The 25,240-nt window shown below is 44.0% G+C and overlaps 1 long non-coding RNA gene across 1 annotated transcript; it reads left to right on the top strand.

Annotated features, from left to right (window-relative positions):
* Window positions 1-314: 314 nt before the first annotated feature.
* On the top strand, window positions 315-25,091 carry LOC131496520 (uncharacterized). The gene is made up of 3 exons (XR_009254526.1): window positions 315-411; window positions 23,305-23,441; window positions 25,004-25,091. It is a non-coding gene; the product is annotated as an uncharacterized LOC131496520 (long non-coding RNA).
* The last annotated feature ends 149 nt before the right edge of the window (window positions 25,092-25,240 follow it).

The raw sequence follows: 25,240 nt of genomic DNA, 5'->3' as shown, positions 1-25,240 counted from the left end.
AGCTGTCAGCACAGAGCCTGACGTGGGGCTCGAACTCACGGAACATGAGATCATGACCTGAGCCGAAGTCGGACGCTTAACTGACTGAACCACCCAGGAGCCCCTCTTTCTTTTCCTTCTTTTTTTTTTTTTAAAGCAGACCTCACACCCAGCATGGAGCCCAAAATGGGAATTAGCTTGACAGGACACTGAGGAGTTAGGAGCTAAGGAAATGCTTTCAGGATCCCGGAGTGATGTCATCCTGTATAACATGGCCGCAGGCCTACTTCTCGGAGAGGGGTTGTGACCTGGGCTCAAACTCACGAAGCTGAGATCAACACCTGAGCTGAGATCAAGAGTCAGATGTTTAACCAACTGTATCACCCAGACCCCCCATTGTGTACAGCTATCCTAAGGAGGGACAAACAGGAGGTAAGACATGGACAACTAAGATTTTATGTACAAATCTAGTGATGTGAGGACATAGTAAATGAGGGAATGCCACCATTAAAATATTTATTTATTTATTTATTGGTGACAAAAAGGTGATTTTTTTTAAAGCATGGGGACACGGACCCATGGGCAGGAAGAGCAGCCCTGGGACCATGAGGAGAGATTGGTTTTGCGCTGCCTGCCTCAAGTATTTGCCAATGGGCTGCAGGTTATAAGGAAATTTAATTTTATCTGCTATTTCCTCCTGCCTTTGCTTCCCACATCATTCCCCCCTGGACAATTTTGACCCTTAAAATAAATCTTTAAGGTTGTTGAGGATGGATGGTCTTCTCTTCTGTAACTTCTTCCTGCTGGGTAAAGGTGTAGAGATGTTCTTATCTATAAGTCAACATTGGTTAGTCGGGGAAGGTATAGGGGAATTACGAAAGGCAAAGATGGCCAGTTCAGGGGAAACAGCATATATGAGCCTTCTTGAGTAGAAGGGATCATCTGTCTTCTGGAAGTTATGGCCATGAAGGAGTCTTGGCACCAGGCAAGGGAGACACCAGAAAAGACAACAAAATAAAGGTTAATATTATGAGAAAGAGAAGCCTAAATAAAAAACCTTTGGTAAGTTTCCTCCAGTCCTTTATTGTGATTTGAAAAGAAACTTGAGGTCTTCCACTGGTTCACAGGAATAAAGAGTGTCAGCCTGCATGCTAGATTCCTGTGAGGAAGGTACAGGTGTAATTCTCAATATGCGTTGCGAGTTCATGAGGAATGGCCTTCTAATTTTACGGCAATGAGAGTACATAATATGACCCATCAGGGGCCCTTCCATTTTGGAGTTAAATCCCCTGCTGTATTATTTTTGAAAGAGAGAGAGAGAGAGAGAGAGAGAGAGAGAGAGAGAGAGAGAGAGAGAATATGAGTGGGGGAGGGACAGAGAGAGAGGGAGACACAGAATCTGAATCAGGCTCCAGGCTCCCAGCTCTCAACACAGAGCCCGACGTGGGACTCGAACTCACAAACCACGAGATCGTGACCTATGCCGAAGTTGGACACTTAAGCAACTGAGCCACCCAGGCACCCCGGAAATGCCAACATTTCAATCCGGAAAGATCTCTGAGTATCTCAGATATAGAACCTTGATGAGAAAACTAAAGCATGGGTATAGCCATGGGGAGGCTTGGGGTGAAGCGACTACAAAGAGGGGTCCTGGATGAGCTCAGATATTTAAAAGCCTTACATAAAGGATAGAAAGATTGCCAAATAACCAGAAAATCCCAAAAGAAGTACAAATGTAAAAAAATCGTATCAGACTAGGTAGAGCCCAGGATAAGATGCAGCTTTCAGAAATTGTTCCTGACAAGATGAATGAATGAATGAATGAATGAATGAATGAATGAATCAAGCTATCTCTGAGTCAGGAAGCTGAAACAAGAGCTGAAATCCTTGGCCAGGGCTTGGAGCAGATAGGATAAGGTTAATGGATGACGGAGAAAACAGTTGGTTTTACTTCTGTCTTCTCTATCAAGCAGAATGACCTTAAAGCTGCAAAGGGTAGAACAAACATGATTAAGAGGGAATTGAAATCTAAGAGAGGTGAAATGACAGGGCACAGCAGCTCTACATGAGTTCAAACCCACACGAATTACTTCCAAGGGACCTGGAAGAAAGTGCAGATGTGACCATAGGAATGCTGCCCTGAACCCTGAAGCATCATGGAGGGTGAGGGGCCACACAACTGTGGGCTTCCCTCTCTTCCCCAAAGGGAAAGGGTAGGGTCCCAAGACTTAATATTGACACTTGGCAAGATCCCAGAGCACACCACAAAGTTGAAATAGACTTAGTGAAGAAACAGTGTCCCTGTGGAGCTGGGGAAAGTTCATTGAAACAGGACAAGGTAAGTTGAAGTAACCACATTACCTCTCTTTGTGATGGGGACTGGACTGGTGGATGAGAAGAGCACATGGTCAAAGAGGCTGGTGCTGTTCCTCGGAATGCACCTGTGAATGAGAAGCAGTGGGGTCTGAAGGATGCCTTCAGGAGGAAGCAGGTTGAATGCCTGATTCCAAAATGTGTTGGTGAAGGGACTGATAGTTCAGGGGTCTCTGAGTAGGCTCTGAACATGGTGAGATAGAACACAAAAGAGTCAGTAGATGGGAGCTAAAATATCACCCTTATTACTGATAAAGTCTAAGTTGAGGACTTATGTTGTTGTGAGAGCCAGTTAAACCCCTCAACTGGACAGATATGTCCACTCAGCCATAGGCAGCATGGACGAGAGCCAGCCTCCTGGAAAGCAGACAGAAGTCCTGCTCTCCATAGGCGACTCCCTCCCAACAGAGATAAAAAGGGTAGCTGAGATGAGAATGTCCAGTTTTTCCTCCTGAGTGCAGGAACCAGATTAAATCACTGCTTTCTCCTGGGGAGGAACAATGAGAGGTGGGATATGGTAGGCGTATGACAGCCACATCTGGACAGAAAGAACAGGAGCTCAAAGACGTGTCTCCCTCCCCCCTCAGTCCCCCCCCCCCCGCCACTGATGTCATTCTTTAATTCTGTACCAGTCTCACTGTGACTTTCATTTACTTGTCTGCCTCCTTCACCAACTATATCCCTCAATCACTTCCTGGCACATGGAGTGTCCTCTATTAAATATGGAATGGGATGATGTTTTTTGGAATATGAACTGATTTATTTTTCATTCTTGCTGGATCTTGTTTGTTCCTAGTTCCTACTTTCCTCAAGGGCCTCTGTCCATTAAAGCAATGGTAGTCATTGTTTCTAGAGAAAGATAAACATGGCCTAGACAAAAGAATCACTGCTCAGTTTTATTTCAAAATAGCATTTTGTGGAAAAATAGAGTTGAAGTCCATGGCAGAGATAGTAGTCTGCAAACTGATTTGTAAGAGCCAGGCTGACAAAGTCTGTTGGCATCCAGAGAAATAAACGTGGCCTATTTTTATTCAGTTTATTTATTTTATTTATTCAGTTTGCAAATTGGATAACTTGGATCTGAATTGTTCCTTAACTCAGAGTATCTGAGATCCCAGGCCGCCTGGGGTTAGTTTTAGTTGTATGGACCACTTTGCCAAGATGGAGGTGGAGGGTTATGTACTCATATAATTCAACGGAAGGGAGGTGGGGTAAGCTAATGAGAAAATGCCCTTTGCTTCAGTATCATGTCCAGTTAATGGTGGAAGCTTCATGAGCCAGGTCCAGGTTGGAAGCTCTCTTGGTATGACCTCGGGCACCCTGGTTAACTGCTGGGAGTTGAATGCTCCACTATGGCTCTCTTGACTAGTCCAGCCTGCCCACATCAGTAGCTGTGGTCACCATATAAATTCAGCCCCAGACTGCAGCTCAGGGAGCCCTCCAGATGTTGACTTGTTGGCATCCTTTTCAAACGTTCTCATGTAGAGAGGGTCCCCTGGGTCACTCACCCTCTTGGCTGGCTGGCTGGCTTTTCTTGGTTAGCCTCATGGGATCTGACAACTTTACATAAGCCTGTCACTTTAGTTCAGGCCAGAAGCCCTCATAGAATTGGCCCAGAACCCAGCAGGTATCCTTGGACACTATTAGCCAGGCCACTAGAGCAATGAGAGCCAGTCTTTTTGAATGCTCTGGTTTCTGCCTTTCTGGGAGGGAAGTCAGATGATTTATAGGATTGTCATGAAGAGTAAGTAAGGTTTTATAAAGTGCCCAGCACTGTGTTTGGTATATAGTGGGTGCTATGAATGTTGGTTTCCATATTTTCATAGTGCATTCCAAGGGTCTGTCTCAGTGAGAAGAAAGATGATGGCTTTTCTTATTTAAAATTCATAATTTCAAGAGAATCAGAGAGCAGAGAGAACTGGTGTGGGAAAGGGGCCAGAGAAGCAGGGCACTTTCTCTTTGCCTCTGCTGAGATGTATCTCATAATACCTACTTGGCCCACTGATACTTAGTCACTTAATTCGTAGTCACCTCCATTAGTCACTGCTCCTGGGCTAATTCTTATCACAGTTATGATTTCTTGCTTTGTTTTAAAACTCAATCTTACAGCCATTGGAAAACCCAAGTTGAACCCAGAAAAGCCAAGTGAGCAAAACCCACAGGAGAGATGAAGCCTTAGGATCAGATGGACTTATCAATGGAATGCTTTGAAAGTAGACAGCATTATATTGGGTAGGGGATGAATTGGGGCATCAAAGGAAGGTAGACCAAAGAATCCAGCAGGACAAACACCTTGGTTGGATGCCTGAAAGTGAAGGACCTGTGGAAGAGACACAGGCAAACCTATTCATCCCAGTGCCGCTCTTCAAGGCAGATCCACATGGTAGGGCTGCAAAACTGACACTAAAGGATGTCAGAGGGCTTCTGGAAAACTTGAAGAATAGAGTGACGCTGGCTCTATGGGCGTGAGACCTGCACAGTCTACTCTCAGAAGGATCAGACTCTTGGCTATGCGCTGCTGTCACCATCTTGGAATTTGTGATGATTTTATCCTTGAACTTGTGTTTTGTAAGAAAGCCTGATGGCATGATGGAGCATGTATGGGAGAAGAGGAGACATTCCAGGCAGCACATGTGCAAGTGTAGGCCACGCCTCCAAACATGGCAAGCAGTGGGCAACATACACGCTGAGCAGTTGGTCTGAGCATCTCATGTGCATGTCTGAAGGCAGTCCAAGACACTGAGGCCAGACTGGCAATCAAGATTGTCACAGCCACAATGGTAGTGATATGACAGTGGGAGATGGGAGGAGCTCTCCATTGGCCAGGGCTGGAGCCTGCAGTGGGAGCCTGTCCCTGTGGTCTCTGCACAGATATTAACACTGAGCACCTGGACAGGAACTGCAGGCTCAGGTAGTAAATTTTGTAAGCAAATTATTACAGAATAAAAGCGTACACATGGGCATTGCAATAAAATGTACAAGAGAGCTATTACAATTCTTCAAAGAATTAAAAACCTCAGGTTTGAAAACTGCTGCAGCATCGCAAAGTAAACATTGACATGCTTAGAAATAGAAATTAGGGGAGCCTGGGTGGCTCAGTTGATTATGCGTCCCGACTTTGGCTCAGGTCATAACCTCATGGCCCATGAGTTCAAGCCCCGTATTGGGCTCTGTGCCGACAGCTCAGAGCCTGGAGCCTGCTTCAGATTCTGTGTCTTCCTTCTCTCTGCCCCTCTCCCTCTCGCACTCTGTTTCTCTCTCTCTCAAAATAAATAAACATTAAAAAAATGAAGAAATAGAAATTAAATTTGAAGATGATCACATTCAATAGAGAAGAACCATATTTTCATATGATGCTTTGGATGAGCCAATTATTAATGAAGAAGACAATTTAGAAATTATTTTTTCCTCATAATTGAATATCCAGCCATATAATGCATATGCAGACATTTTGAATAATATACAAATCTCGATGCTACTTTTAGCTTCTTATACATCTTCCATAAGTTACAAGAAATGTCAGAGGAAACATTAAAATGCCATTGTATAAATTTATATTTAAAATTAAATTCAGACTTACACAAAACTGAATTATATGAAGAATTAAGTCTTCTTAGAAAAATTATTTTTGCGAGAATCATCAGCTCTAGATGGGCTAAAATTTAAAATTTGAAATAATCTATCAGAAATGAATCACAATGTTGTCACAGCTTATAAAATACTCTTAACAGTTCCAGTAACTGTAACATCGTCAAAAAGATCCTTCTCAAGATAAAAAATTACCAAAAGGTATTTGAAATCCTGCATTTGCTAAGAGAGACTATTCAGAATAAACCTCCCTAAGGCAAAAATGAAGTTGCTGAAAGTATAAATTTTGATATAACCTAGTAAATGAATCTCCAGTAAAGCAAGCCAGAAAAATCTCCACCAACATATTACATTAATAGTATTTATTAATTTATATTTATTATAATTATTTAATATTTATTACATTTATATTTAACTTATATTTGTTAATAAATAATGAGGTATTATTTAATATGTTATGTAAAATTATGATGCCAAAAATATTACAGTTTTGCAATTTATAAATTTATGTTGTTATTCACATATCACTCTCATGCCTCTTATGGTTTAGAAGTAATACAATGTTTTTAAAGGAAAAAGCTTTATATTTTAGTACCTTTAACTGCGCTCACCCTGCTTTTTGAATAAGGGCATTTTTATTTTTCCCTGGCCAGACAAATTATGTAAATAGCCCTGTGCTCAGGGCTACTTCTCAGCTAACCTTAGGTTTCATTGTAGAAAATGATCACTTTTCTTGTCTGCTTTGGTAAAAGCCTCAAGTACATTATTATGAAAGAGAAAGCGCTGGAGATTACGTAGGCAACAGGTGGCCTCCTCTGAGGCAAAGACCAAGAGCCAAGCAGTCAAGAGCCGACTCATTCACTGCTGACTTGACAGTCTCATTGTGGGGCCTGGCACAGCTCAACAAACATTTGTCAGATGGAGGCTTTGTGAATACCATCGTAAGAATGGGAGGCTGAGTTTCAGCGTGTGTAAGCACAATATTCAAGGTCACAGAACAATGGAGATGGAGGTGTAGTGGGGAGGGGGGGGCTGACCAAAACAGGATGAAAACTAAGGTATCCTGACTTGTTCATGTGTGGGATTTTCAAGCTTGTTCCTCAGAACACTCATTCTGGGGATGTTAATGGGGGCAGTCATAAAATTAGAGTATAATGGCAGAGCAGGTTTGGGAAATGCCACATTAAACAGAAGATTTTATTTTGTTTTGTTAAACTACAGTGTTATCTGCATTGTTAACATGCTGATGTGTGTTGTGACTCTCTGAGAAAACAATATACTATGTAGTCTTTCCTCAAGTTGATGATCATGGGACCTTTATTTGGTCATCACTGTTCCTTAGACACAGCCTGGGAAATGGTCATCTGGTACCTTCCTTTTTGGTTTCTAGTGGGTGGGGTTTCCAGCAAAAGACTAAAAACGTGATGGCAAAATCCTTTAGCAGCTAAACTCTGGGACCCAAGCTGGAGTGCAAGGTCAGCTCTTGATCCTTCCTTCCTTCCTTCCTTCCTTCCTTCCTTCCTTCCTTCCTTCCTTCCTCCCTTCCTCCCTCCCTCCCTCCCTCCCTCCCTCCCTCCCTCCCTTTCTTTCTTTCTTTCTTTCTTTCTTTCTTTCTTTCTTTCTTTCTTTCTTTCTTTCTTTCTTCTTTTAATGTTTATTTATTTATTTTGAGAGAGAGAGAGAGCAAGAGTGTGAATGGGGGAGGGGAAAAGAGCGAGAGGGAGAGAGAGAATCCCAAGCAGGCTCTGCACTATCAGCCCGGAGCCCTACGCAGGGCTTGAACTCATGAACCATGAGACCATAACCTGAACTGAAATCAAGAGCTCAACCAACTAACCACTCAGGCACCCCAGCTCTTGATTCTTTTTTTTTTAATATATGAAATTTATTGTCTAATTGGTTTCCATACAACACCCAGTGCTCATCCCAAAACATGCCCTCTTCAATGCCCATCACCTACCCTTCCCTCCCTCCCATCCCCCCATCAACCCTCAGTTTGTTCTCAGTTTTTAAGAGTCTCTTAGGTTTTGGCTCTCTCTCACTCTAACCTCATTTTTTTTCCTTCCCCTCCCCCTGGGTTTCTGTTAAGTTTCCCAGGATCCATGTAAGAGTGAAAACATATGGTATCTGTCTTTCTCTGTATGGCTTATTTCACTTAGCATCACACTCTCCAGTTCCATCCACGTTGCTACAAAGGGCCATATTTCATTCTTTCTCATTGCCACGTAGTACTCCATTGTGTATATAAACCACAATTTCTTTATCCATTCATCAGTTGATGGACATTTAGGCTTTCTCCACAATTTGGCTATTGTTGAGAGTGCTGCTATAAACATTGGGGTACAAGTGCCCCTATGCATCAGTACTCCTGTATCCCTTGGGTAAATTCCTAGCAGTGCTATTGCTGGGTCATAGGGTAGGTCTATTTTTAATTTTTTTGAGGAACCTCTACACTGTTTTCCAGAGTGGCTGCACCAGGTCTTGATTCTTGAGCCAGGCAACATGGTGCCAGGGAATGAGCTTGGATTCAGAGCCTGAGTGCCCGATGCCTCTCCTCTCCTTAGCTATGGTGATATTGGATAAGTTACCTCATCTCGCTGAGCTCTGAAATGGCAACAATAAAACCCATATCCTGGGTTACGGGAAGCTTAAATGCAATAATGTGTGTGACATGGTGGATTAGAAGGCCTGGCACATAATAGATGTTCAGTAAGTACTGGATCTCAAATTTCTGCAGCCAGCCTATTTTCACTGGTAAGTGTTCTGCAAATACTTCCAGTTGAAATCTTTCCAGATGAAATACTTCCAGAATCAGATGAAATCTTTCAAGTAGACCCAACTGGAGAATGGGTACAAATTGGTATAAATCAGGAGATGGGAGAGAGTCTGAGTACAAGGACATTTTCCATGAGCTCAACCTCTGTTTCCAACTGTCTACTTGGCAGTTCCATATTGATTTCTAATAGGCATCTCAAAACAGATCTCTTGATTCTTTGCCCTCAAAGCTGATGCCTCCTCCAATAATTCCCATTTCCTAAGATGGCTCCAGTATCCACCCAGTTGCTTAGGTCCCCAGTCCAGGAGCCATCCTTGACTTCTCTCCTTCCATCACTCCCCACACACAGCCAGCAAGCTTTGTCAGCTCAACCTCAAATCTGTCTATTTACCACTATCTCCAGCACTATCTCCTATTTCAAGCCATCGTTACACCTGACCTGATATAGCAAATGATGTCAATGCCCACTCTTCTCCCTCAGACTTGGTATCCAGTGCCTGAAGGATGCCCTCCTCCAATCTTGAAAGGCCACTCTGCCCAGCTGCTGTAGGCTGGAAATGCTAGGGGGTTAATACCCACTGCCCCTAACAGCAATCTCAATTTGAGAAGTGGGGCATAAATACCCCAGCTCCCTTGCCTTTTAGGTTGGACTATGCTGAGGTGTACGGTGTGTTTTAAAGCATATCTGAAGTTTCTTTGCAGGATTAAGCTTCAGCCACCCACTGGTAATGGCTAATAATATGTCCTTTGTGGCCTGCCTCCCCTTTTCTTGTCATTTCCCCACAGCCCTACCACAGTGCTTCTTCTGGGGGAACCCAAACTAAGACTGTGTTTTATTGAAATATTTTCTTGTCTCCTACAAATCCTTCTCTGCATATTAACCAGACTGAAGCTCTAAAAATACAAAGTGGATCACATCTTCTCTTCTTGTAGGTCTTTGTTCACTTCCCACTGCTATCGCTCAACATGATACTGATTCCGGTCCCAACTCATACCATTCTTTTTCTCTTTCATTTCACTCCAGCCACACAATGTTGTGTTTATATCTTGAACTCAAAACACGCTTCTGCCTAAGGCCATTTTGCACTTGTTCCTTCTGCCTAGAAAATTGATTCCAAAACTTCAGTGGCCAAGCTCCCTTTTAAAAGTCCACTCCCAGTCCAAATATCATCTTCTCTGAGAAGTCACTCTAAAGAAACCATACCTTCCCTCCATTACAACTGTTTGCAGTTATCTTGATATCTGTGTATTTGCTTCCCCTTCTATAAGGCCCCTGCTGTTAGGACAAGAACCTTACGAGTCTTGTTCTTATCTTCAGCACCTAGGACAGGGCTTAGCACCTGACATGGGCTTTAATATGTATTTATTGAATGCATATATGTACAGGGTCCTGGGTGGCTTAGTCGGTTAAGCATCTGACTTCAGCCCAGGTCATGATCTCCCTGGTTCATGAGTTTGAGCTCTGCATCGGGCTCTGTGCTGACAGCTCAGAGCCTGGAGCCTGCTTCGGATACTGTGTCTCCTTCCGTCTCTGCCCCTGCCCCTTACACACTCTCTGTCTCAAAAATAAAAACAAACATCAAAAAAAAATTTAAAAAATGCATACATGTACAATATAATATCTCGTTTGTCCTTAATTATGTCAAGCGATGGCCCATCTGTTAATAATTATCATTTGTATTAATTATTATAATTATTTTACTTAAAACCTATTTAATAATTAGAAATAAAACAAATGATCACTAATAAGGAACAGACTCCTTCACCCAACAATTATAGAGTGTCAGAGATGTGCCAGGCATTGAAGATGTCAGATGAATAAGATAGTCTCTAGTGTTTCATGGAAAAACTTGTGACGTGATTGAGAATAAAAAACTGGAAAAGCAGACATTGTCTTATGTCTAATCGCAAAAACAGCAACAGCAACAACTTCCCTCGGAGGATGAGTTTCAGTTTTCGCCAGAATATTCACTTCACTGTTGTGGTCAGTCCTCATGGCAGTGCAAAAGGCAGCCCCACTCTTCAGGCAAGGAGACTAAAGTTCAAAGGGGTGGAGAGCCTTGCAAGACCTTATACAGCTCCTAGGAGACAGCAGTGGGACAGAGACTGGATTTAGGGATTCCAGAAGCTGAGCTCTTTCAACTGCCTACCACTGCATCTCCTGTTCATGCCGAGCCAGGGCACAGAGCAGATGTCTCTTCATGCTCATTGATGTGTGGAAGGCTGCTTACAAACACCCTAGGGAGCATCCTTGACATGGGAGCCCCTTGGATGGCTTGACCAACAGATATGCCACCTGCTGCTGCTGCTGCTGATTGTCCAGAGTCACCTGGTCACTGGGAGAGGTGGTTGGATTCTTTTTTAAAAAGTTGATTTATTTATTTTGAGAGAGAGAGAGAAAGAGTGAGTCAGGGAAGGACAGAGAGGGAGGGAGAGAGAGAGAATCCCAAGCAGGCTCTTGGCTGTCAGTGCAGAGCCTGGCGTGGGGCTCAAACCCACGAACCAGGAGACCATGACCTGAGCCGAAGTCGGATGCTTAACTGACTGAGCCACCCAGGTGCCCTGCAGCTGGCTCCTTGTAAAGCAAATTTACTATTGGTAATGCATATTTGGTGTAGGTGCACACCTGCTAGATAGATAAGTTATGTTCTTATGTATCATTAGTTGAACTCATTAATGAATTACATTCGTAAAATAAATAATATGTGTAATTCGATAATGTGCATTAGTGCCCGTGCAGTAAGCCAATCTTAAAGTAATAACTATTAAGAGGACCAGAGGGTTGAAAGCATATATTTGCTCTATTTGAAGACAGAGAATTAATAGATTTCTTCTTTTTTGTAAATAGTAGATTGATCTTTGCTTTACAAAGTTAAATCTGTGGTGTAGCATTTGCCTTTCTACCTATTGCTTAAACAAAGCCCTGCCACATGTTTGTCTGGGCCGAGAATGCAGTACTTTTTTGTGAATCAAGTAACATACACTGCAAGGCAGGGATAAAGGGAAGAGAGTGTTGAGAAGAATGTATCAGGGAAGAACTCAGGAGGGATCAGAAAGGGCCATTTGGTTGCTGATATGAAGGTGTGGGAATTTAAGTCTTCTTTGGGAAGTGGGATGCCACAGTGGAAAGTCAGTGCACTGTCCAGAAAGGAGCCTTAGACTGGGGAGTTACATGCTTCTCTGGTCCACTGATCATTTCATCTAGAGGGGGAACAAACTCTCAACAGGCCCTACAGGCCACCTGGTCTCTTTCCACTATCACAAACCTCACCCCAAAGAGAAGAAGACCCAGGACTCATTTGGTAATCCAAGGATGACGTCTTGCTTTCATTAAGTGTGTTATAAAATATTTACCAGCAATACACAATCAAAGGGTCATTGAATTCACAGAACTGTATGTATTCCTACTCTTTAGAGCCCTGAGAGGTGTAGGGATTTTCCCAGAGCCCCACAGAGCCAAGCATTGACTCGATGTCTACCTATCTCCTGTCCACCTCCTTCTCTCACTTCACTCTTTCTCTTGATTTGCAACCCTTATCTGTCCTCAGCTGTCCTCATGGAGCATGGATTTTGGCCCACATAGTCCCGGGGAAGCCAGAGGAAATCCCTCCCGCCTCAGTTTTCTGGTATCTGCTATGCCTGGATGTGCTAAAGCAGGGAAATAATTGCAGCCTCCCCCGCAGAACACCACACAGAGCAAGTGGAGAGTGTTACATGATGTGTTCTTGGGGGTATTCTACCCATCCCAGGCATTCCATTTATACTGCCAGGCGATGAGCTCTTCTTGCTTCTGTCCATAAGCCTTAATTATTCAAAGGGGGCTCTGTGTCAATACTTGGGGACAAAGTGATTTACTGCTACAAAAACTTAGAAACGGGAGAAACAAGAATGCCCTCTGAAAAGCTGAACAGTGGAATAACCATGTTATTACGCACACACACCACACCCCTCCTTCCTCCCATGCCTCCTTCTTCAGCTTCATCTGCCACCTACCTTCCCAGTGCTTTGAATCCCAGCCTCAACAGACGTCCTTCTTTTTGTAAAAAAAATAAATTTTTTTATTTTTTTAACGTTTTATTTTTTAATTTATTTTTTATTTTTTTATTTTTGAGACAGAGAGAAACAAAGCATGAACGGGGGAGGGTCAGAGAGAGGGAGACACAGAATCCGAAACAGGCTCCAGGCTCTGAGCTGTCAGCACAGAGCCCGACGCGGGGCTTGAACTCACGGACCGCGAGATCATGACCTGAGCCGAAGTCGGCCGCTTAACCGACTGAGCCACCCAGGCGCCCCTAAAAAAAAATAAATTTTTTTAATGTCTATTTACTTTTGAGAGAAAGAGAGAGAGATAGAGTGTGAGTGGGGGAGGGGCAGAGAGAGAGGGAAACAGAATCTGAAGCAGGCTCCAGGCTCTGAGCTGTCTGTACAAAGCCCGATGTGGGGCTCGGACTCACAAACCACGAGATCATGACCTGAGCTGGAGTCAGACTCTTAACTGACTGAGCCACCCAGGCACCCCAGCAAATGTCTTTCCACTTGCTTTCCCTATCTGGGACATGCTCCTCCTTCTGCCTGAGGTACTTCCCTTCCTTCCTATTCCTCCTTTCCTTGACCCCTTCTCTTGGCTGGATCCCACACCCCTTGGGGTGGACACTGTAAGTCTCCACCCAGGTCCCCTTTTTGGTCACAGCACTCACCGCCCCCCCCCCCCCACCGATGCTGGAAATGGTAATGGGTGCTGAAACTCTCACTGAGACTTGCTCTGAGCCACACAGAACCCCTCCCCAAGGTCATGCCCCTTCCCAAGGGCATCACACAGCCAGTGGCCAGCTGGTTTGGGGATTCAAAGTCTCAACCCCATTGCCTCAATTTGGGCCTGCTCAGCAAGGCTGTCTCAGCTACTGAGTCCCCATAATATCTGTGGGGGCCTTGGCTGCAGCCTTACTGCTGCCCAGTTTCTCCCTCTCCCAACCCTGCCTTCCTCAGTTTCTCATACATGCATCTCCCATGAGAACTCTCCACTCAATTCTGTACACACCAGTCTATCTTAGTCTGCTTCCCTGAAACCCAAGCTAAGACGGTTGGTGTCAGGTGTGGTTTGGGAAGAAGATACTAAAATGCCATCCTGGAGCTCCCACTAACCAGTCATCTGGCAATGAGGACCTCAACACTGGTGGCGGGAGGAGGAAGGAGGGCCCCAGGTATGTGCAGCAGTTCAATTGCCAAGACTAGGATAGGATACTATTGGCCCATGCAGTATCTGGGGCACTAGAGAGGTTTGAGAGAAATAATGACTAGAAGGACTATGGATTGGTGGCAGTCACTGAATGTCATTGTGTACATGAAGAGAGATGATGGAGGGCTCAGAGTGGGGTTAATCGCCAATTCTAGGCAAAATGTGAGAGCCATAGGCATCCTCGGCAGCATTTAAGAAGATCCTATTCTCTGAAGAGGGACCAGGAAAAATGGAGAATCAAGCTCAGGGCTCAGTTGTAGGAGGAACAGATCTTCAGAGAAAGATGGATTCTAGCCCTAGAGGGTCTTTAGTGCCAAAGTCAGGGCACTAATAGGAAATTGGACACTGAGACTCAAGATGGGGGAATTTGAGTAGATGCAGTAGGGAACTGAACTTGAACTTATAGATTCCCCTAGAGCCACAGTAGTGGCCCTCTCCCTTGTTGGGTGGATGCTGATCAGGCTTCTGTTGAGGCAGGTGTCTTACAAGATGATGTTTGTGTTCCTCAGAACCTACCTCTGGCTCCTCTCCTGGCAACCAGACCAATCGCAAGGGCCAAATCCCAGCACAACTTGACAGAGGAAATGCTGGGCCCACTAGGGAGGAGACGGACTGACTATATACTAAAGTTACTGCAGGATCTAATAGGTACAGTAGGAGCTGAAGGACTGCACTTGGGGCTGAACCCCAAGGTGCTGGATTGAGGGGATCAGAACATAAGGTTGGGGAAAGGGGTGTTTATTTAGATACAGGAGCACTCTGAAGGGACTTGTAATTTCAGAGCTCCCTATAGGATCAACTGAAGCCCAGCTTCTCTCTCTGTGCCCAATGATACCATTGTCACTACCTTACAGATCCTTCAACCTTCTCTAGGTGATTCTCCGATCAACTTTCTGATATAGCTCTCCATTCCAGACTCTGTTCCAGCTTCTCTCCCGTGTGCCTCCAGTCTATTCTGTACTTCCTTCATTATAACACTTGTCGCACCTGCTCACTCTTCTGCCCCTTGTGCCTATCATATTGCCTTGAACTCTGGCGCATAGTAGTTGCTCAGTTAGTGATTGTTGAGTGAATGGTGCCATGCATATGACTTGGAGAGACAGAATGCCTCTCAGGCCAGTGTAAGACCCAATGGAAATAAGGACCATATCTAAAGAAAGAAAGAGGCTGGGTAGCCTCAGAATAATAATGAGAGGAAGTCTTAGAACAGCTCCTATCTGTTCTACAAGAGAAGGTGCCTCAGCCATGGAATTTTGCTTATTCTGATCCCATTAAGTAACGTGGAGATGTAAGAAAGGGTTGCAGCCATTGCATTTATAGAATTTCTGGTTAGAAGGGTAAGACCTTGCTATGGAAGTAGGTGCCCCAGAGGCAGCCTTAACCTGTTGCCATTGCACAGTTGATCTATCTACCACCCTCTCTGCTTTCAGGCTTAACAAATAACTCCAGCTGTGGTGTGGTTTCCCACAAAGTCACATAGGTCATGGGGACTGGGGTATTCAAGTCTATGGAGCAGCTATAATTCCTCTTATAAGTGAATGAATTTATATTCTGATTTTATACATTGGTCCTGTGTAATGTGAGTCTGTTCTCATTGCACTGGCAAACCGTATTTCTGGCCCTGGAAGGTCCAGGGCCAGAGCCCGATTGTGGGTGAACTCTCTTAAGTAATGATATATCTCCACCCCCGTATCCATGTTGACTATGGGAATCCTGTTACCCTGACACACTGACCTCACCATATACTGAGAATCTATTCTCTATTTTGGTATTTCCATGAAGAGTAGGGCAGGATCTGGCTGGTCAACTTCTTTTTTTCCTCTAATAATATTACCTGGTGTTGGGCTCCTAGTCATTATTTAATGAAAACCAGATAACCTAAATGACCCTGCGGTATGTTGGGTCCCTTGGAATGAGGGAGTTCCTGCATCAGGGCAACTGGCAAGGAGGCCTCTGGGGCCTATGGGCTGAAGTGGGTCCTCTGCAGGATTTCACATGGGATCTGGGATGCTTATTGCTTTGAGGTACCCTGGGAAGGCAACTGGGGTCTACAGGAGGGCTCTGAGCCTCAACTTCAAAAACACTTGTTAGAACCAAATTTGTTTCTTATGGCTTGGAATAAAACCATTTGTATACTTGAAAAAATCCTTCATATCTATTATGTATGTAGGATTTCCTCCATTTTACTTCAGGAGAAACTGAAGCTTAAGATTACCATCACCATAATCATTTCCAAAAAGTGTTTGGTAGCAACGAACTGTTTTCTACTCTGACTATATGGAAACTTTCACATTGTAATCCCCACTCTAGCAGATGGATGGTAGCAGCCTAGACATATTGACGCAATCAATGTATAGATGTCATACTTCATAGATTTTAAGATGTACATTTTTTTCATATTCATCATCTCTGAAATTGGGATAAGTCTTATAATCGATGTTGTGTCATAGTTTAAACTGGAAACAATTTTTTTTCATAGTATTACATAAAATCATGGTGTCCTATAATTGATGATGTCTTAGATTAAATGAAATATGGGAGTAAAATGTTACCCAGCATTCTTGGTTGAGGAAAAGCAAGGGATTGCAATGTTTTTTTTTTCCTTCTTCTCATTTTTGTCCTTCATACATTAAATATTTTGTCCTATGGGGAGGAAGATAATTGTCTGAAAGGAAGGAACACCTCCCAAAATAAAACTAAGAGGAAGACAAGCATTGTTCCAGGATGAAGGGTGCTGGACCTCTTTAAAAAAAATTTTTTTTTAGTGTTTATTTATTTTTGAGAGAGACAGAGAGACAGAGACAGAGCGTGAGTGGGGGAGGGGCAAAGAGAGACACACACGTAGAATCCGAAGCAGGCTCCAGGCTCTGAGCTGTCAGCACAGAGCCTGACGTGGGGCTCGAACCCACGAACTGTGAGATCACGACTTGAGCCGAAGTTGGACGCCTAACCCAGGCGCCCCAGGTGCCGGACTTCTTGCTAACACGACACCATCCTAGAATGCCAATTCTGTGTTTACCTGGGTCTCCCCCTCTGGGTATAGCCCGGACCTTTTTTTTTTTTTTTAATCCCTTCTTTCACTCATAAAACCTTACCTGTCCTCTTTGCTTCAGAGAATTAGCCAATGTGAGAAACAGCTCCCTGAGAATACTCCATAGCGGTTACTGCCAATAACTCCATGCTTTATCCTTTTCCATTCCTTCCCCTGAATCATGTGCATTTTAATGGTGGCTTACAGGAGTCATACTGTGTCAATCCAGGAGAGCAACTTTCAGGGTGGCAGTTGTAGGCATCAGTGACAAGCTGGTAGAAGCCAGGTTTTAAGTTATAGCTTCCCTAAAATCACACCATTTATTAGGGGAGCTCAATTTTTGTACTGCTTTGTGGTTTACAAATCATACGTTGGCAAACATTTTATTAGAGGCTTACAAAACCTTGTGAAATGGGCGAGGCAGACTTTACCACTGCTTTTCAGATGAAGAAGAAGACCAGAGATGAAGTGGTTTGGTCAGTGACACTCAGTTGGCTAATAGAGGAAATAGGACCCAGGTACTCTTAGTCCAGAGCCATTGTTTCTCTTTCTAGGAAAGAGACCCCTTCCTACAGCTGCTTCCCTTACCTATGAATAGATAGGCTTCAAAGAAAGCCAGATTGTTTAGAGCCTGGTAGGGTATGTCAGAGGTGTGTGTCTTCATCCCAAGAGCCCTGGGAAGTCATTGAAAGATTTAAGGTGGCAGAATAAGATGAACAGATTATTGTTTAATTGTTAAAGAGCCATCTGGGTGCAGTGGGGAGAATGGATTGTAGGAAGGCTGGAGTGGCAACGATTTAGAGGCAGTAGTTCAGGCAAGGGACCATGGTGCCCGGTCTAGGTACATGACAATGAAGGGGAGATGGGTAGAGGGAATTCTGGGAAGATGGGGGCTGGAGCAAGTATCCTACTGCCTTTCTGTTCTAGCTCCAATCCAACTACCAGATGGAAGTGTAGAGTTCTGGCAATAATGTTCAGACTTCTGGGCAGGTCAGGAGCCTGGAGAGAGTGGAAAAGCCATGGGGCAAAAAGCAAAGTTATTACAGAGAGCTTGATCTGTGGAGATTCACTGCCCACAGTGCCAGCCCCATGTGAGTTCAAGAGCACCCGGGGGGCATACCTGCTCCCAAGTAGCCAAGGTGGCACTGAAGCACGGACTGGGTCCTTCCGCCCCTGAGAGCTGTGGTCTTTATTGCTGAGGAGATGGATGGCATGGGTGCTTCTTCCAGAGCTTTCAGCAGGTGAGAGACAACCTGTCACCTGGGTGAGAGGCTGCTGTGCTTTCCAGTGCTTCCAAGTTCATTACCATCCTTTTTGTAAGTTTATTTATTTGTTTTGAGAGAGACAGAGATAGTGCGAGTGGGGGAGGAGCAGAGAGAGAGAGAGAGAGAGAGGGAGAGAGAGAATATCAAGCAGGCTCCACACTGCCAGTGCAGAACCCGACATGGGGCTTGAACCCGACATGGGGCTTGAACTCAAGAAACCATGAGATCATGACCTGAGCCAAAACCAAGAGTCAGACACTTAACCGACTGAGCCACCTAGGTGCCCCTCATTGCCATCCTTGATAGGCAATGACCTGGGTTCCAAGACAGAACAAACCAAGAGCTCACAGAGGAAAATGAAACAAGTCCACATTTGGATCCACAACATCCTCACAGAACAATAGTAAGTAAAACACTGAGAGAGGCAACTCCTTTGGAATAAAACTGCTAGAGGAGATAGACATCGATCTTAATTTAAAAATAATAGCAAAGGGGCGCCTGGGTGGCTCAATTGGTTAAGGGTCCGGCTTCAGCTCAGGTCATGATCTCATGGCTGGTGAATTTGAGCCACGTGTCAGGCTCTGCCTGGAGCCTGCTTCAGATTCTGTGTCTCCCTCTCTTCTCTCTCTGCCCCACCCCCACTTGCACTCTGTGTGTGTCTCTCTCTCAAAAATAAATAAACATTAAAAAAATAGTAACAAGCACTTAAGGAGAGTCATACAACATTAAAAAAAAAAAGACCTCCTAGAGCCAGAAAAAAAGGAAGAACAAAAACAAAAAACGGCTATGATTTTTTGAATTTAAGATTTAAGGAGGGGATGATCACTGTTGAAAACAATATTAATGACCTGGAGGTTCAAATGGAAGAAATATCTTAGCACAAGATCAAAACAATGAAGAGACAGAAATCGTGAGGGGAAAATGAGATTTGGAGAGTAGATACAGGAGGCTTAACATGGGAATGATAGGGGTCTGGAGGAGGTGAACCAGGCATAGTTTGGCGATTGGTGCCAGCAGGAGTGGATGGAGAGGAGCTGTCAAGGATGTCCCTCTCCTTGGCTTCTGGTTGAGACGGTTGGGTGGACAGCAGGGCTACTACTTGAAATTGGCTGTCCAGGAGGTAAAGTGGGCTGTGGAAAAAACAGGCAGGTGGGGGAATGATGGGTTCCGTCGAAAAGTATTGAGTGTGAAAAGCGTATGGACACAGAAGTGGAGACGTTGAGGGGCTGTTGGATACGCATTCCAGAGACATCTGGGTTGGAGACAGAGTTGGAAACCTCCAACGTATCATGGCAGGTGAAATGGAGGGCAGAGATGGGTGTGCCTTGAGTGAGAGTGACAGGCGGCTGTGCCTTCTTTCTCTTCTTTCCCTTTCCTTTGTACTCCCCACTCTAGAGCCGCACTGTGCCTGCTTTCCATGTCCTTTCTTATTACGTGACATGGGACTTGATGGGGAAGGGGTGGGGAAAAGGGAAAGAAAGAAGAAGAAAACAGAGAGAACAGCGTGAGGAAGAATCATGGGAGGGGTGCCTTGAAATGGAGAAGCAGTGTCAAATCTGCATAAAGAGTCACCATGTCGGTCACCAGAGCAGAGGGGTGACCTGCCAGAATGCGGTCTATGGATGGGAGTGGCTTCATACTGACGTTCCATGGACGTAAAGAGAAAGAATTAACATTTATGGAGCACCTACTATGTGAGGGGCACTGGATATGTTCTTTAATATTCACTCTCCTATTTAATTTCCTCTGATAACCTTATATCTAAGGGAAATGAAGCTCAGGGAGGTCCAGAAACTTCCCCGAGATCAAAGAGTTGGTAGGAGAAGCAGCTGAATCTGTGTAACTCCAAAGCTCTTGCTTTTCCCATGGACCAGAAAACATCCATAGCTGAGAGACCCTGGCAGCCAGAAGATTCAGATTCTGACCCACACGACTTTACTTGTATTTTCACTGCGCCTTTATTATCTCAGGACTTTCGAAGATTTACCTTCTCTCTTCTCCCAGAGTTGAGTACACACTGCTAGCCCGACCTTTCAATCTGGGCTGCTCTCTGGTTCTACTGGCCAGCTCAGACAGATGGAAGAAAATGAGCCCTCATTCTTTCTGGGAGTTGAATGGCTGCTTTGTTGTAAATACCTAGAAAATCAATCCTCGGTGAGTTAAACTATGTCATCAGCTATCAGCCAGATTCTAAATCATTGATAAGATGGGGAACCTCCAATTCATTGATCAAAATCTTGAGGTTTTATCAATCGAAATAAAAGAAAAGCAGTAACCTTTGGGATAATATCAGCAGTTACCCACTTTGAGAGAAGAAGTTCTTGCTTCCAACTTGGAAAGTGCCTGATATTCTCAGGATTGACATAAGTGACATTTCTTCTAACTTCCTTCATCATCCAGAAAAGCAACATTAACAGGGTTTTTTGTAAGCACACCATATCAGGTGCTGGTGAGTTCGTGGGGTAGCAGGTTAACCCAAAGTGCCAGATTTCTTGGGATTATCCAGATTTAAAATACTCACTTACGTGGTCCTCATCAATGCACCGAAATCTGCCAGAAATTTTATCCTGACTTTTAGTTTGGAGGCTCAGGTTATTATCTTTATAGGTTTCCTTAAGGACTTGGCAATCATCTTAGGGTGACTGAAGCAGCATAATATGCACTAAGCGATTCTATTAAATTCAGCAAACATTAAAAGGAATGATATTTAGCCATGTTTGTGTTAGGCACTAAAGTTAGAGATAAAAACAAAACAAAACAGGGGCGCCTGGGTGGCGCAGTCGGTTAAGCGTCCGACTTCAGCCAGGTCACGATCTCGCGGTCCGTGAGTTCGAGCCCCGCGTCAGACTCTGGGCTGATGGCTCGGAGCCTGGAGCCTGCTTCCGATTCTGTGTCTCCCTCTCTCTCTGCCCCTCCCCCGTTCATGCTCTGTCTCTCTCTGTCCCAAAAATAAATAAAAAACGTTGGAAAAAAAAAATTTAAAAAAAATAAAAAAACAAAACAAAACAAAACAAAACCATGTGGTAGCCCTTTGTTTACTATGCAATAGTGGGCAAACAGGTAAGGAAATAGAACAAGAGCTTCCAAGTAGAGATACGAGACTGAGGGGCACCTGGGTGGCTCGGTCATCCGACTTCAGCTCAGGTCATGATCTCACGGTTCATGACTTTGAGCCCCACATCAGGCTCTCTGCTGTCAGTGCAGAGCCAGCTTCGGATCCTCAGTCCTTCTCTCTCTGCATCTTCATTGCTTGCACTCTCTTTCTCTCTCAAAAATAAGTAAACATTAAAAAAAAAAGATAGGAGACTGAATATGTGGCTTTATCTTCTCTCCCACAAGACCCCTTAAAATAATATTAAATCACAAAAAAGTTATAATCTCTCTGCAATTATGAGAAAGAGAGATTTCAACACTTTCTGGAAGGTGGAAAAAAGGTGGAAAGGTGGTACCTGGTGAAGTAGAGGCAAGGAGAGGCTACAAGGAAGGAGAAAACTTAGAGGGGGGTGTGGGGTGTGGGGCTGGAAAGGGAGGAAGTAATTGCAACTACCCACGGAAAGTCAGCCTCTCCCTTACTCCCTACACGGAACGCCCAGCATCAAGGCTCATATTCCCTCAACTCAGGCAAACAAACAAACACATGAAAACAAACAATGGGAATGACTGTTAAAGACATTAAAAGAACTGCATGGCAGATCCCTATAGGAAGTTTGATATCTGACTGATAGAGTCCCACAAAAAGAAAGCAGATAAAACTGAGGAGAGATAATTGACCAAGAAATAATAGAAACAAATTCCTGGAGTCAACGAGTAACATTTCCGTATTGAAAGAACCTGCCACACTTCCAATGCAGTCGACGCAAAGTGACTGAAATCTGGACTTGGCACCATGAAACCCAAAACTGAAGGAGCTCCTAAAAGCTCCTAAAAGAGGAGAGAAGCAAACAAAAGCAGAAGGTCCACAAGGAAACAAGAGATGGCCTGGCATCTCCTCATCAGCAACCTCGGATGTTGGTGGTCCATGGAGACATGTCTTCAAAGTTCTGAGGGAAAAGGAATTTTAAACCTAAAGTCCTATACCTCGACAAACTAATAGTCAAACATGTTTTGACTTGTAAGAACTGTGAAGCAATATCTCCCATGCATGAGTTCTGAGGCAGTGGCTTGGGAGGGCACTGCATCTAGGAATGCAGGGCTACGCTAAGACAGTGAAGAAGGGGGATTCAGGAAATGTGGGTCCAGCCCTGGAGAGTGCCAGAGTCCCTTCAGCAGGCCCGGGGTCTGGCTCATGAGATTGGACCCAGGGAGGGAAAAGTTGCAACTGTATGTTATGATTATATGGTGTGGTATCTTTCCTAATATAGTGGTGGTTTTAGTTGAATCCTAGAAGTTCTAATATGCAGTGTGTGTGTGTGTGTGTGTGTGTGTGTGTGTATATATATAATATATACATACATATACATATGGTAAGTAACATATATATATATATATAATATATATACATACATATACATATGTTAAGTAACATATATATATATATATATATATATATATATATATATATTTTACTGTTACTTAAACTGTATCCTAATTTTTATTGTGATTTCCTCGTTGGTTATTTAGATGGCGTAGTTCTTTCTAAACATATGGAGACTTCCTGGAATCTTTCTGTTATTGATGTCTGGCTTAATTGCATTATGGTTAAAGACACTCAGTTTGATTTCTGTCCTTTGAAATGTGTTGAGACTTGGTTTATGGCTCAGCATATGGTTAATTTTTGTAAGTGTTCTGAGCGTGCCTGAAAAGAATGTGTAATGTGCAGTTGTTGGGTGCAGGGTTCTAAATATGTCAATTCGGTTTGGTTTGTTAAACATGTTGTTCAGCGTTTCCATATCCTTGCTGATTTTTGCCTACTTGTTCTATCAATTTCTGAGAGAGGTGTATTTAAATCTCTGCCTGCGTTTAGAGATTTGTTCATTCTTTTAGCAATTCAGTTAGCTTTTGCTTCATGTATTCCGTCCTCCCTTTCATACGCTTTGCTCTCACGTGCTCTATGCAGGACCCCAGGATAAGGGAGCCGACAAGAGCTTCGAGCAGACTCCACATGTAGTGTGGAGCCCGACTCTGTGTCACGACCCTGGGATCATCACGTGAGCCGAAATCAAGAATCAGACGCTCAACCTACTGAGCCACCAGGTACCCCTCTCCCCTCACTTGGTGTGGGTCTGACTGTGACCTCCAAGCTGGGCCAGCTGAATCGGCCCCTCTCACTGGGGGAAAGGCAGTTGGTGTTTGTCCCAACATTTGTCTTCCTGTAACTCAGATCCTCTACTTTGAAAAGATCCTTCTTAAACCATTTAAATGGAATTAATTTTAACATAAGAGATTTACTCTTTTTCTGTTTTTTCTTTTTTCTTTTTTGCTCATAAGAAGGCTGAGAAGCCTGGAAAGATGAATGGAAATGTTCTGAAAGTAAATGAAAGTCTCATTGTGTGAGCACCCAGAGTTTGCAATGTTCTGCATAACAAAGCTATCTGCCTTCCCTTGTAAAGGGTGTCTGGTGCCTGGAATTTTCTGGTCCAGGGACTAATATTTCTCTAAAAGAGAGAGAATCTCAAGCACTAAGAGTGCAGAGCCTGAACTCACGGAACTGTGAGATCATGACCTGAGCCAAAATCAAGAGTCAGACGCGTAACCGGCTGACTCTTTTGAGTCAAAAGAGATTTCTGACTAAGGTGAATCTCGTTGCTGTCATTGGTGTTATTAACTTGGGTGAGGTTCGTGGTAATTTTCAATTGGGGGGCAGATCTTGAAGGAAGGGGCATACTCTTTGGAGCCCAAATGAAATGAATGGAAAACAAACCACATCCACCAGCAATCTTAGTAAGGACTAATGAAAACCGAGGGTCATCTCTGGCTCAATGATCCTATTTTCTCTCTGGTCCTAACCTGATTTTATTATTGAATGTTCTGGAGCCCTTCTCACTTATTTAAGTATTATGACCCTTTACTTATTGGCTTCAAGCTATAATTATGGTCTCCTCCCCTTAATGAAACGAGAGGTTTTAACTGAATTAGCCTATCAACAGCCCCTGCTGAAGCCTGACAGATCTCTTTTTGGACGGCATGCACTTGATAACAGTAATACCAGGGCCCTTTCCCTCTCCCACACTCACTTTCCTGTGCTGGGTGAGTGATAAGAAAGCCTTTATGACATTCTCAGTCAGAATGGAATTAGTGCCATTTATGGGTCTGCCTTCTAGAGACTCATACTGGATCTAACAGTCTTGGGAAATTGTTTGTATGGACATAGCCAAAGGAATCAGCCTACTGAGTCAGTGGGTATAGGGGGTTTGATCTGGAGACCGGCAGGAGGGAGGGAGCTGAGCAGAACCTTCTTGGGGTTCCCATGGGAGTGGTATGTAAGTGGCTACTACACTATACAGTTGGTGGGGCTCAAAGTCCTTTTGTGATGGGAAGGTCCTGAAGTGGCCACCCATCAGGAGTCAGTTTCCTAACAGGGCTGGAGGAAGTGGATGGTTTTTCAAACCTTGGGCTCGGAGTGGTGGCATTGAAATGCACTGGGTGACTGGGCCACCAGTGGGTTCTGAGGGTGGGCATGGCAAAAGTGAGGGTTAGAGCTGGAAAGCCCTAGCAGGGAGGTGCTGTACAGGCAAATATTAAGCAGCTGGAGGGTGGTGGGAGGGCTTGTTGAGTCTGCCATGTGGCCTTCTCCTGCCCAAACTCCCCTTCTACAGATGTCAGTGTTTTGGAAGCATTCACAGAAACAGAGGGAACCTGCATTCCAGCTATCAATGACACTGAGGACGTGTCCTTCTGTTGAATCAAGGTAGCCATCTTTCTTTTTTGGGTACATTCTCTCTTCCAGACTTTCTGCTAAAGGCTTGATATGCATCATCATGTTTTATAATTATTACAATCCTTTTGGGCTAATTACCATTTGCAAATAAGGAAATTGAGGCTCTGTCTGGTTA

This window comes from Neofelis nebulosa, chromosome 15 (assembly GCF_028018385.1).
Source record: "Neofelis nebulosa isolate mNeoNeb1 chromosome 15, mNeoNeb1.pri, whole genome shotgun sequence".
In the NCBI taxonomy this organism is placed as follows: Eukaryota; Metazoa; Chordata; class Mammalia; order Carnivora; family Felidae; genus Neofelis; species Neofelis nebulosa.
Note: the sequence above shows the minus strand (reverse complement) of the source record. Positions and strands in the feature narration are given on the sequence as shown.